The sequence below is a fragment of the Ptychodera flava genome, chromosome 4, assembly GCF_041260155.1.
Source record: "Ptychodera flava strain L36383 chromosome 4, AS_Pfla_20210202, whole genome shotgun sequence".
Classification (NCBI taxonomy): Eukaryota; Metazoa; Hemichordata; class Enteropneusta; family Ptychoderidae; genus Ptychodera; species Ptychodera flava.
In genome coordinates, this window is record NC_091931.1 from 9,551,047 (window position 1) to 9,565,511 (window position 14,465).

The 14,465-nt window shown below is 38.5% G+C and overlaps 1 protein-coding gene across 2 annotated transcripts in view; it reads left to right on the forward strand.

Moving 5' to 3' along the window:
- LOC139130849 (receptor tyrosine-protein kinase erbB-2-like) overlaps nucleotides 1-14,465 on the forward strand; it is a 232,645-nt gene that overhangs the window by 87,574 nt on the left and 130,606 nt on the right. The window lies entirely within an intron of this gene.

A 14,465-nucleotide genomic window follows, 5' to 3' on the forward strand; every position in this document is an offset into this window, starting at 1 on the left:
ACAACTTAATTGACATGATGAGAAATAATGCCATAATGACCTCATGGTAAATGCTATCAACAGTACACATTAAAATATTGCAGTTTCCTTTTAATTAAAGTGTGCCTCTACGAATTATCTGAAGATTATTGCTATAACTTATAAGTTCAAATGTGTTCATATAACAGTTCATCAAATTTATTCATAATTAAAACGTAAGTCCACCTTATAGTGTACAAACTAAAACTCGTATTGTGAGTCATGATAATGAGCAATTCTCTTCTACATTGTCAACAATTTTTAAAGAAACATTTAAAATTCTTGTGAAAATGACGCAGCTTCTATGCCCCATGCTTAAAATGAATTTTAACACAAGGCATGCCCATTTTGAGTCGTGATATGGGATCCTTCACGAGATCCCAACGCACATTGGGCAACGTGGTAGCGGGCACCCACTGGAGGCCAATGACAGTAACACACAGGCTCGAAAACTTACGTAATAGGTTTTCTTAACAATTCTAACCAAAATAACATTACGCGACAAAGTCCCCCATCATTGAAGCCTACACAGCACGATCGTCCACAGCTTCAAGAAAGTGGTGCAGTAAGAGCATAGTGAGTGACCAGCCTCTTGCAAGGATCAAATGAAGCACAATAAAACAATGTCACTGTACTTAAAGATCTATTTGCTGTAACTTTGGTCATTTTTTTAAATTTTGTTTGTTCTGTGTATCATCTGCAGTTTCTGGTTTGAGTCCCTGAAACATGGAGAAATTCCTAATATTTAGCTCATAAATCTGCATTGTTATCGTTTAAACTTTTTATTCAGGTCCGGACTAGAATACATTTATCAACAATAACAATAGTCATTTCACATATACAGGCTGTGTTGGCAAGCAGGACACCGGGCATTGGTCATGATGATCGGATTATAGTAAAATTCTGTATTTGATATATTGAAACAGAGTAGTGAAAAATTAGTCAAAAGTTACAGCTAATGTCCCTTTAATAAGTTATCAAACATCTATTATCCAGTATTTATTGTAGGGCCATAGCGCCTGTTTTCTACATTTGTGATCTAGCGTTCCAAGAAAAAACAAATGTCTATTTTACTATTTAAATTACACATTTTATACCCGCTAATAAAGTCTACACTCCAGCGTGCCCAGATGGCAAATGGACTGAAGCTTACTTTGTATACTTAAAACTTCAAAATATCCTTGTCTTCAAAATTGAAACTGATGTACACAATTGTGTAGGCAAGATACTCCAATATTTCACGAATGAGCATGTTTATTGATTATTGTTTGTTTCACCTCGTTTCAGGACGCTAATGTGGGTGATATTGTCTTCAAGGATAGTAATGAAGAAGGGGGTCGTCGGAATGTCTTTATTGAGGAAATAAATGGGGTGTGTATTCATTTTATATGTATAGTTAAACATAAATTTTCAAAAAGGAAGCAGATTTCAAACAGTGATTGCTTAATTTTTCAGCAGCGTAATATTTTGTTATTAAACTGGAGTGTCATTTAATAGGCATTATGAATTGACATCTCAAAAAACAAGCATTTCGTTGTCGATGAGTTTATCCTATTTGATGTTTTTAACCATGCGTCTATTGAATATGGGATATTGGTGTCGACATACAGACCCGCCAAAAATATTTACGCACCTCAAAAATAAACATTTGACGTAAAATATAACACAAAAAAATCGCACCAATACGACTTATTTCGAAAAGTAATTGACCTATGGGAGGTTTAACCTATTTTAATCAACACTGACCTGTTGTGAAACGGTGAATATGGACGTACAGCGAGTGTTTTCAAGCTTGCGAAACTTCCTATGGGAATTTCAATGGCACCAAATTCCATGGGTTTAAATTTATTCTATTCATATTCAAATATCGACCAATAAGGTTTTCTTTTCAAATATAATTCTGATTAAATCTCAGGGCGGGAAAATCTGTCAGACTTGCTTATGAATATTCTGTTAGAGGTCGTCGGAGGTTACTGTATAATTTTTGCTTGTAAACATTGCATGAATGAAACCATGCCGAACGTTCGCAAACTTCTGCTGTATACGAAAGGCCAAATAGAGGCATTTCATTCGAAAGGTTTCAAAAACAGGGAAATTTCAAGGCAGCTGGGCTTATCTGACGGTAGCGTCAGGTACAACATCCGAAAACTGTCGTAATATGGTACCATGGCGAACATACAACGGTCTGGGTGCCCTAGGCTAACGACTCAACGGGAGGACAGAATTTTGGTGAGTTCAAGTCTGGCTGAAGATTCGACACGACCCGTGGACTCCGTGCAAAATTTCACGAGGACACCGGGAAACTCTTGATAAGTACGGTGAAATCCCGACTTTACAAAGGAGCTAGTCTCCGTGGATGTGCTGCCTAAGAAAGGCCGAAATTGCAACCCCGGCATATCGCAGCACGATTACAATTTGCTCGACGTCATGTGAACTGGACACCGGCACGTGTTGTTTGGACCACTGGTGTTGGGTTCGTTGTTCGTGTCGAGAACACCATGGATTGTTAGAAGTATTTAGACATACTCAAAAATGAAATGCTACCATCGGCACTGAGACTTGTCTGGCCTGATTTTGTATTTCAACAGGATAATGCTCCCGTACATACTTCCTTGGATGTCAAATCTTTTCTACAAAACCCCACAGGATTATTGCATTCCATTTGACAATTTTACAACGTTGGATTGGCCAGCGCAGTCCCGAAATTTGAGTCCAATCTAAAATCTGTGGGAATTGATCGATTTTGAAGTACATTCTCGTCCAATACACAGCATTGATGACCTGTACAACCGTATTGTTACTTCCTGGGAACATTTTCAGCAATATGTTTGCCGAAAACTTGTCGATACTATGCTAGGCCGGCTACGAGAGGTCATCCAGCGAAAGGGGGACATACCTATTATTGACAGTTGCTTCATCCGTTCGATTGACCTCATTAATATTCATGAAAGCTTTAGCGTTGATGTTCCCATAGAAAATTAAACGATATTCAGACTGTTTGATACAGCTCTTTTCATGCCGTGATTTTCTTGCCCTGAGTTATTGTGAGATCAAAGATTTTACGATATTTTATCTTTCATTTGTCACATGTGCTATCTTTTATTTTCAAAACATTTTCACTGCTGAAGCTGGGTGCGTAAATACTTTTTTAATCACTGTTTTCATAAAAAGGCCTCATCAAGGCTGTTATGAAATTAAGTAAGTACCATGACGAACGACATGTGCGCTGGTATACTTTTAAATATGACTAGTATATATAATGTGTATAATTGGGATAAATAAGGTGACCTATAAGGTGACCTATATATGAACTCACATATGCGACAGCTGGCACTGACGTATAATAAACACTTACGTCAGTGTTTACAGATGACTCACTGACATATAATAGACATTTAGGTTAGCATTCAGTGGGGAATTCCCCCACAACACCTGTCGGAACAGCTGAGTTCATTTGTTCGATAGATTCTGACTGTGCTGCTGCTCTTCTGTTCCGAAGGCGATTCTCGTCTTCTGAATGTAAGTATATTGAATTTTATCAATATCTTCTGGCTGGTCCCTTTTCACTATGTTTTTTATTTATTTTCCTACGGAGCAATATTAACACTTATGTTACTGAGATTTTCCCCTACCCTACCGGAACGGGTTCCGAAGGGAAGACGCTGTTGCGCAATACCATTCCGGCAGGGGCTTTCCGATAGGACTTTTGCAATACCGTTCCTAACGAATGTTGCTTAGCAGCCTGTGATGTCATGACACAGGTCTGTCTTATTCTACACCTATCGGAGCTTTTTTCATGAAAATTTCTGCGGAATTTTTTCTGAACACGGAGTTAACTTTCTCACGCGATAGATACAATTTTAGAAATTTCCTCTGAACTTAAAATGTGTCGGAAGACCAATACTTCAAACAAAATGAGACGTTTTAGATAAACGGTACTGATGTCTTAAGTTTAAGTAGTTGAATCTTTTTTAACAAATAAAATGATGCCAGAACAACTTTCTTCCGGAGTATGAGAAACAATATCTAAATCTTTTTTATCTTTATATATAGTTATGATAATAGTGCAAGGTGTTCTTGAATCTGTTTTCATAGCGATATTGCCGATTAAATTGTCAAACTCATCTCCGGTAGCTAACTTTACACATCTAATGAGAACTGTACCATGTTGAAGTAGTTTCATATTATCAGTCATCTGTTGATTTGCTGTCTGTAAAGTTAATTCAGCTGCTGCTGACGCTTGCGCCCCACTGACACTTTCCAAGCCCAGTTTCTGCAAAGTTGTGTCCAAAATAATCTTACTGGAACCCCGCTAGCATTGTATGGGTAATAATTCTCCCCCTCGTTTATCCACCTTCGCAGTGTATTATCTGATGACATTATTGTATTGAGAGGACTAATTTTAAGGTGAATCGGTATACCGAGTAGTATGATGTATGGATTATTAGGTTTAAGATAAAGGCAAAAATCGGGCAATTTATATTTGTTAACATTGTTATGAAAAAAAATAACATTTGGAATTCCCGGCTGTTCATCAACCCCACCTGCAATTTCACTATCCAATGTATCTAAGATGTTACGCGGTACATTATAAGGCCTGAATTTCTGACTAGCCGAATCCCATGTCAGAGCAAAAGGAGTAGGATCATTTGCAGCCTTTGTAGCATCTATTATGGTCTCATCGACATCTTTCAGTTCGGAAAACTCTACAGCGTGTTCGTGGCTTTGTACAGCAGCAGAGGCTAAAACGAAATATTTTTTGCAGTCCTTGTAACGAAGGATGTAATCCTTATTATGATTACCTGCTATCTTAGTATTTTTGTTAATTTTAACATCACTCAGATCTTCGAGCTCGAGATTTAGTCCATAATTTACACCAAGACCAAAAACAGGACCAGCATACATTATTGTAGTATATACAGTAAAAATTAAATAATTCCTTATAATAATATACAACGCATAAGGATGATCATTTGGATTGAAAGCAAAACGAGTGAACCCGTTACTGTTAATTTTAACCCTTGCATTGACATATCACGGTTTACTAAAAAAGACTGCTAGAGTGTGGACTATATAATTCATGGCATAACATAACATTGACCAATAATGTACTAAAATACCAAGAAGAAAACCAACTGAAGAAGACCAAATCAATACGTCCAGGTCACTACAATATCGATACACTCAACAAAGCAATCGGGTTGCAGCAGAAAATCAATTTCGAAAAACATCTACCCACAAGCAAAGTTTATTTAACTTTGGCTAAAAATGTTAAAGTTTATTTTAATGCCACAGGTAGCTTTGCTAACCTCATAGGCTTTTCAGATAGGCCAGATGACAACCCCGTAAGAAAAAGTACTATGAGTCCAGGTCGAGCAGATTTCTTAACAGTCACTAAATAGACAGTTCATTCAAATGTCGTTGATGTTACTGGAAATTATGTTTCAAGCGGCTTGGGTGAATACATACAGGGGAAAGTATCAGATTGTTTACAATTACTTCCCATCCAGGATACAAAACAAATAAATGAAAAGGCCACCTATGACTTAGAAAACGGGGGCTCAATTTCCATGCCATTGAGAAAGGGTTCAGACTATGTGAGTTCAATGCGTATTTGGATAACAGATCAGGATGGAAACATAGTTAATTTCAATAACTGGCCAACTAGCTTTTGTATTGAATTGCTGTAGCTAACGCCTCATAAACAATCCCACGACCAATCCTCCAGCAGTATAGATCTCTCATATTTTTTTTGCGCGGAACTTGGCTGATAATAGTCTGAGAATTGAACTGGCCCTGACACAGAATTGGCTTGCGCCACCGCTTCTGCTTCTTCAACTATTTCTGCATCTGTATCTCTTAATTCAGCCGCAGAATGAATATCTTTTGCCTGATTTTCTCTTTCCCAATCAGTCTGGAGTAATCTTTTTTCTGACCAGACATTTTTGTCATGTTCAAATTTTTCTAATGCCTTATCATGTCTAATTTTTTCTTCCATCAGAGCCCCACTATTCCCGCTAAGCTTTTGTCCGATAATATTTCCATCCGTGAATGCTGTCGCATTTAATACAGCACCGAGAACTGTCATTCCAATCGCTGCAGCCATAGCTAACTGTATATATTTGGAAAGTATAATCTTCGGTGGAATATTATTCGACTGTCCGTTCCGAACACTGTCCATTACAAAGTATAAGGTTCTGCAGGAATAATATTTTTCTGTTCAAGGAGATCTTTTGTTGCAACCGCGGCAACAGTCGCTTCCCCTAATGTTGCTAATCAAGTTAGATTTGGACGGCTTGGATCGCCAATATCTATTTTCAGAAATTTGCTTGAGATTATTAGATATCCCATCGTAAGTCCAGCGATTACAATACCATCATAAATTGTGTTTACAACTGTTTTAGTATCCATGATTGCTGACAATTATATAAAATAGAAAAATAAAATAATCCCTTTTAATCCATCTCATACAATGTAGAGGCACGGGGACTTAGTTTAGAAAACTTACTTTCCGCCACATTCTCTGTAGTCATTGCTTTCTGAAGCGGCTCATCTTTCCGATCTGGACTCGGTCGCTTAAGATCGTTCAGAAGGGGACAAATATGTCGAGCACGCCCAAAATATAGCCCTAATGCAGTCAATGAAACTCCTTTAATTGCTAAGACAAGATAACATTTATTATACCAGCTATCACACTGTTGTTTCGTCGTAGGCGGTACGTACCGCATCGCTAGTCATTGCTATTGCTTGTTGCTTCATCTTCTTGTTTTGCCTGTTCCATTCTGCTAATCTCTTCCCTGCAGCAACTCTTCCTGGATGCTTCATTGGCAACGTAATTTTCTCTATGTTGTGCTGCAGCTCGTTCCGAAGGGTAGTCATCGAAGGGGCCGGTGGGGTCCCTGGCAGAGACATTTCCGTTTGCTGAGTCGGTGTCGGTGCTTTCAAAGTTGAATCCACTTATTTCGGGTATTATATTAAACCCGATTTTTTTAAAATCTACATGTTTACCCGTAATTAAACCCGTGGAAACTAGAGCAAGTAGGGGTCCCCATGTGTAGGCTATCCGTCCTGATAATCGTTTTATTTCACTGTTTAGAATAACACCCTTTTTAAGATCAGTGGCATAGTTATCTCAGTCATCGATTGGAACTACCTGACTTATTGCGCTTGCTTCTAGCTCTATGAAACTTTGAGTGATAGTATCACTTATAAGAGAACTGTATCTCGCTTCATAAACTTTAAAGACTTTAATTACTGTTTCATCGTTCAACCTTTCAACACCTTCGATTGTAATCTCCTTACCAAAAAATAACTTACTTTGGCCACTTGCAACGATATATAGTAGTTTTTCACGCTTTGTCTCTATTATGGATTGGGCGTCCGATGCTGCAGTTGGTAGTGCCGCTATCGCTGTCGTATTTGCCGCTTCCGATGACTTTATTAAATTCTCCATTGTTTGCAGATGTTATCTATTCTCAGTAAAAAATAAAAAATTCGTTTAAACCAGTATCCGAAATATAGTATTAACATAGTCTTGAATGTCAGTACGATTCCGAAGGTAAAATATGTAATATGAAAATTCTCCTCCATTAAAATCTATCTGTATATAGAAACACGAATCATGAGTACAGACGCATTCCTGGTAGCTCTTCAATTGAATAAAAAACATATACCGACAGTACAGCATGCTGATATTCCTTCCAAACCGAACGACATAAAACCTATTCTCATGGACTTAGAAATATATGTCACGTCGACAGAAAAATTTACTTTTCATCCGCAGGATATATTTAAAGATTACGTAATCACTCATCGAATAGCTAAAGAAAGTAATATATGATTTGGCGGCCTGCACATGAAATACTGGGACCAGCAATTAAATTTCGCCGTATGGTGCAGCACTACTGGTTGTGGTATATCATTCGCCCATCTCATGGACAGCAAATTTCCACTGCAAATACGATCATTCTGTCGTTTTCATGTATATTTTACAGTACGTCGGATCCTTCACGAAATTTCGGTTGCACTTCAAGACGAAGGTGTCTTCAAAGCCGGCAACAATCCGTACAATATCGTCCAATATGAACTTCTCTGTACAGAATTTGGAAATATAAGTCAAAGGAAGTCCGACTTTCGATATCGAAAAGGCCAAAATAAAGGTCTTGGTTATGGTTATGAATATTATATTAATCGTGGGCCCGTTCGACAGCCTGCTGCTGTATATAATTGACACGACTTTTTCCTCTCCGCCGACGGAGGCGTTTATTACACACATACAATTTTTGGAAAGAAAAAACATGTACTGGCCGACAAAGACAGACTACACTTTTATTTCTTCCCAAATGACGGATCGGAGGGGCAATACAATAGTTTCATCCCTCTGAAGGGAGACAGGGGTCTAACAAAGGCTGGTGTCGCCTGCCTCAATGAAAGCCTTGAAGCCTACGTATATTGCATACTTGGCGCACAAGCAAATATACGCAGTACCATTGTGGGTGATACTGGCAGTGCAGAGCAAATCCGAAAAGAATTCGGCGTTCTCCTCAAAGATGAAATTCGTAATACTGACAAAGTAATCAGTTATAGGCGATACCAAGACACAATAACGTATACTGGTGTCAAACTTGATATGGCTGTTTAGCCCAATTTACTTCTCTTGCCGTCTAAAATGGTTATTCTGTCAGGCCCGGCAATCGCAGGTTATAATAATGAATTGCAATACACAACAGAATCTATGGTCTTCGTGGTGAATGGAGATATAAACACAGAAATTAAAGAAAGTGCTAAACATGATATTGTTACGTGCAGAGAAAACGAACAAAAGGGTGAACTCAGCAGTTTCCGTTTAAACAAAATTTATTACGAAAACAAAACTAATTGCTAAGTCAGGGATAGAGTACAAGCTTTAAAAGTGTACAGACTACTTATCTCAGCTGGGACGGCGAAGCTCCAGTCTCAGAGTTGTAACAGTCAGTCGGATGAATGAACAGTCCTTCAGCTTGCAGGCTTGTAGTTGCACAAAGTCCACAGAGTAAATCTAGCGTTGGCGATAAAGGTCTTGAAAAGTCTTGAGAATGACTACTGCTGGAGTTTAGTAACACACAAGAGACACGATCCCAAAAGTCTGACTGGAAGCTGAGCACGTCCCTTTTATAAAGGCATATAAGAACAATCTAGAACTTTTATTGACATGCTAATTACTGTTCTAAAATTATCTCCCTTACACAACTAATCAACTTTCCAGAACATTCCAAACATGACTATTTGAATTCAAGGTTGTGAGGTCATTAAGGGCAGTGACCTTGAGAATGTTCTAGACTAATTGAACTCAGGTCATGATGAGTGTGGGGGGAAATGACCTAAATAACACATCCCCTCTTCAAAAAAGAAAATTTTTCAAAGAAAAATCTTTCTTTTGGAAATGTTATCTTGAAAAAGATTTAAGTACTCAATTTTTTTTTCTAAAGTAAAACTTCTTGAAAGTGAACAACAATAAACTCTAAATACGAGAGAGACAGTCTGCAATTAAATTGTCTCTGCCTTTGATATGTCTAATATCAAGAATAAACTCCTGTAACATTAAACTCCATCTTAGCAATCTCTGATTTTTGCCTTTAAATTTCTGTAGAAATACAAGAGGGTTGTGATCAATATAAACCACTATTGGCTGATTTGAAGAAGTAACATAAACTTCAAAATGCTGTAAAGCTAATATCAAAGATAAACACTCTTTTTCAATTATAGAGTAGTTTCTCTGGGATTTGTTAAATTTGCATGAAAAAATGCAAACAGGATGATCTATACTATGACTATCCTCTTGCAATAAAACAGCACCAGCAGCCGTATCACTAGCATCTACAGCTAATTTGAATGGCAAAGTGAAATCTGGTGCAGACAACACTGGGGCACTTTGCAGTATGGCTTTAAGTGTATCAAATGCCTGTTGGCATTGCTCTGACCAAACAAACTTTACTTTCTTTTTAAGTAAGTTAGTCAAAGGCTCAGTAATTGTGGAGAAATTTGGACAGAATTTTCTGTAGTAACCAGCCATACTGAGAAAGCGCATCAGTTGTCGTTTGCAGTTTGGTATGGGAAAACTTGAAATGGCACTGATTTTTGCATCAACAGGTTTTACCTCACTCTGTCCTACAGTATGTCCGAGGTAAGTCACCCTCGCCCAGCCAAACTCAGATTTGGCAAGGTTGACATTCAACATTGCTTTGCTCAGTCTCTCTAAGAACTTCCGCATGAGCTTGATGTGTTCCTCCCAGGTGTCACTATACAGGACGACGTCGTCAACGTAAGCTGCACATCCGTCTAGCCCGGATATGACGTCGTTGATCATCCGTTGGAACGTTGCCGGAGAGTTCTTCATTCCGAATGGCATCACCTTGTACTGGAATAATCCGTCTGGTGTAACAAAGGCGGATATTTCACGAGCACGATCCGTCAGAGGGACTTGCCAAAATCCCTTCAGTAGGTCAAATTTCGTCACATACTTGGCTTTTCCCACTCGGTCGATGCAGTCATCAATCCTCGGGATTGGGAAAGTGTCTGTCTTTGTTAAAGTGTTGACCTTCCTAAAGTCCGTGCACATACGATAACTGTGATCTGATTTGGGAACAAGTATGCACGGCGAACTCCAGTTACTTTTACTGGGTTCAATAAAGTCATTGTCCAGCAGGTATTTGACTTCTTTCTGGAGATATTTCGCTTTTGTTGGATTCAGTCTGTATGGATGTTGTTTCACAGGCTTACTGTCCCCAACATCAACGTCGTGATAGATGACGTTTGTCCTCATTGGAACATCTTGAAACAGGTGTTTATATTCATGGAGCAGTTCTTTCACCTGTTGTTGTTGTTCTGGCTGGAGGTGTGCTAACTTTGTAGACTCCAGCTTCTTCAGGATTTCTGAGTTCTGAAGCTTGACCGAGCCCAGCTTTGAGTTTAGAGTATTTTCACTCAAGTCAGTTTCAGTATCACTATCTTCATAATGGCCAGAACTGACTGTACTGACAGGCTTTGTTTTAGTAAGATTATCCCTATCCAAATATGGCTTAAGCATATTTATGTGACATAGCTGTTTTTGTTTTCGCCTGTCAGGTGTTATTATGATGTAATTTAAATCACTCAATTTCTTATCGATTAGATATGGCCCAAAGTAACGAGCATGGAGTGGTTTGCCAGGAATTGGAAGTAGAACAAGAACCTTTTGACCTGGTTCAAACTTCCGTTTTGAGGTGCTTTTATCATATTTGATTTTCATCGACTGCTGAGATGACTCCAGATTTTCTCTGGCTAATTCACATGCTTTAGAGAGTTTTGTACGAAAATCTGACACATATTGCAAAATATTCAGACAATCATCATCGTCTGATAGGAATTTCTCTTTAACGAGCTTAAGTGGGCCACGGACTGTATGTCCAAATACAAGCTCAAATGGGCTAAAGCCAAGAGACTCCTGAATTGACTCTCTAACAGCAAAGAGCAGAAAATGAATTCCTTCATCCCACTGCTTCTCTGTATCGAAACAGTAGGTCCTAATCATGGTTTTCAAAGTTTGATGAAATCGCTCAAGAGCACCCTGACTTTCTGGATGATAGGCGGATGACGTATACTGTTTAATGCCTAGCTGATCCATTACTTGTTGAAAAATACCAGACATAAAGTTGGAGCCTTGATCGGACTGGACACATTTAGGGAGGCCAAATAAAGTGAAAAATTTGACTAAAGCTCTCACTATAGTCTTTGTCTTTATATTTCTCAGTGGTATGGCTTCTGGGAACCGAGTTGATGTACACATAATTGTCAACATGTACTCATTTCCTGATCTTGTTTTTGGTAGTGGCCCAACACAGTCTATTAGTATCCTACTAAATGGTTCTTGAAATGCAGGAATTGGCTGTAAAGGGGCCTTTGGAATGGTCTGATTTGGCTTTCCTACCATTTGACATGTGTGACAAGTTTTACAGAAATGTGCTACATCCTGCCTGAGATTAGGCCAATAAAAGTGACTGAGAATTTATGATAAGTTTTCCTGACTCCTAAGTGACCAGCCCAGGGGGTTTCATGGGCTAGGCGCAATATTTCAGCACGGTAGGGCTTTGGAACCACAATTTGATGTTTTATAGCCCAATCATCATCAACCAAAACGTCTGGAGGTCTCCATTTACGCATGAGAATACCAGATTTTGTATAATAGGAAACAGAGCTATCTGAAGTTTTACCTTCATCATCTACCCTGTCAAACAAAGACAAAATATCTGGGTCTTTGTGTTGTTCTGCAATGAGATTTGATCTAGAAACTGTCTGACTTTGGTCAGCAGAAGTTTTACTGGAAGTTTCAAATCCACGAGGGAGAACGGAATGATCCGTGTCAAACACCTGACTGAGAAAGGTGTCATGTAAGTCAACATCTGTAACATTATTTTTGAGAGTATTTTGATTTTCAGAAGTTTTCTTTGACATGGCTCGAGTAATAGCACATGAAGGAAAAAGGACGGGAATTTGCTCTTCTATTGGCTCTGGACTCTGATCTAAACTAGGATTATCAGTCACAAGTGGATTAGTAATGACCTTGTCCCCAGCAAGGTCGTTTCCAAGAAGAAGGTGAATCCCTTCAAAAGGCAAAAAAGGCCTAATACCTAAAGTCACAGGTCCAGAAACAAAGTCCGAAGACAAATAGACATTATGGAGAGGAACAGGAATGAAGTCATTGCAATCTACCCCCTTAATAAGAACTTTAGAACCTGAAAATGACTTTTCAGAAAACAGCAGGGTATCTGCCAACAAAAGAGACTGGGAAGCCCCGGTATCTCTTAAAATTTTGACAGGGGTAGCGGAAGAGAAATCACTAGAAAGTGATATAAAACCATTATGAATAAATGGTTCGAAAATACCCATAATGCTATCTTGAGAAGAATTGACCTTGACCTCATTAATTGGGGATAAGAGGGGTTTAACCTCAGAAAATGTGTTGCACACATTATTAGACTCTAATTGAGTTGATGAAGAAATAAAGCCGGTGGGCTTAGATCCACTTTGACCACTTTGACCTTCACGTTTTCTTTTCAATTTGAAACACTCTGACATTAAATGGCCGTCTTTCTTACAATAATTACAAGAAAGTGTACCGAACTGTTTGTCAGAAGGAGATTGAGACTTGGGATCTGATGATGTGGGAGTGTTATTTGAACTCTGTGAACTGTTATCATTTGATTTTCTACTGTCCTTTCAGAAATTCTTGGATGAAAAGGAGGAGTTAAATTTACCTGCATTGTTTCTGTATGGAAAGGACTGGGATGGTTTGCTGAGAAATGAAGATTTGTGGGTCAATGAATAATCATCGGCCAAACGTGCAGCAACCTCCAATGTATCTGCCTTTTGTTCATTGATAAACGTCTTGATGTCACTCCGAATGCACCTCTTAAATTCTTCAATCAAAACAAGCTGTCGTAATTTGTCATAATTCTGACTGACCTTTTCAGAAGAGCACCAACGGTCAAACAGTTGTTCTTTTGTTCGAGCAAATTCAACATAAGTTTGATCTTTTGCCTTCTCACAATCCCTAAATTTCTGACGGTAAGCTTCAGGCACCAACTCATAGCCCTTGAGAATTAATTCCTTCACAGAATCATAATCTGAAGCCTGCTCTACTGACAACTGAATGTAAATTTCTCTGGCTTTACCCACCAAAGCACTCTGCAAAAGCATAGACCAGGACTCCTTAGGCCAATTCAGGCTCTGAGCAATTTTCTCAAAATGGAGGAAATATTTGTCAACATCCTTTTCTTGGAAAGGGGGAACTAACCTGAAATGCTTAGTGATGTCAAACTTGTCTGAAGGGAAGAATTTTCCTGAACTGTCCAAGCTCTAAACATTTTATTTCTACCTGTAATCGCTGTTCTTCTAATCGCAATTCTTTTTCTCTCTGTCTTTCTTCCATTTCTAATCTTTCCTGCCTTTCCTTTTCTTTCTGTCTTTCTTCCATTTGCAATCTTTCCTTCTCTAATGCCTGTCTCTCTTTTTCCATTTGTAATTTTTCCTTTTCTAATTCCAATTTCTTAAGCTCCAAATCTGCCTGTCTCTCTTTTTCCATTTGTAATTCTTTCTCTCTCATTTGTAATTCTAGTTTCTTGATCTCCAAATTTGTCTGCATTTCTAATTCTAATTTTCTGAGTTCAGAGGTAGACTCGGGCTCATAATCTTTCAGGGTGGATTCCTCAAATTGGCCTAAATCAACTAGATGTTTGGCAATACGGTACTGTATTTCCCTCTTGCGCATAGATCTTTTAACTTCTACTTTAAGGAAATTTGCCAGTGCTATGAGGTTGTTTGTCTTTTCTGAGGGAATTAAATGTGTCCTGATCAAGGTCATCCATAAATTCGTCTGGTTTAAACTCTGCCATGATTGGATTTCGCTGAGTTCACAGTGTACAGTAGTTTTG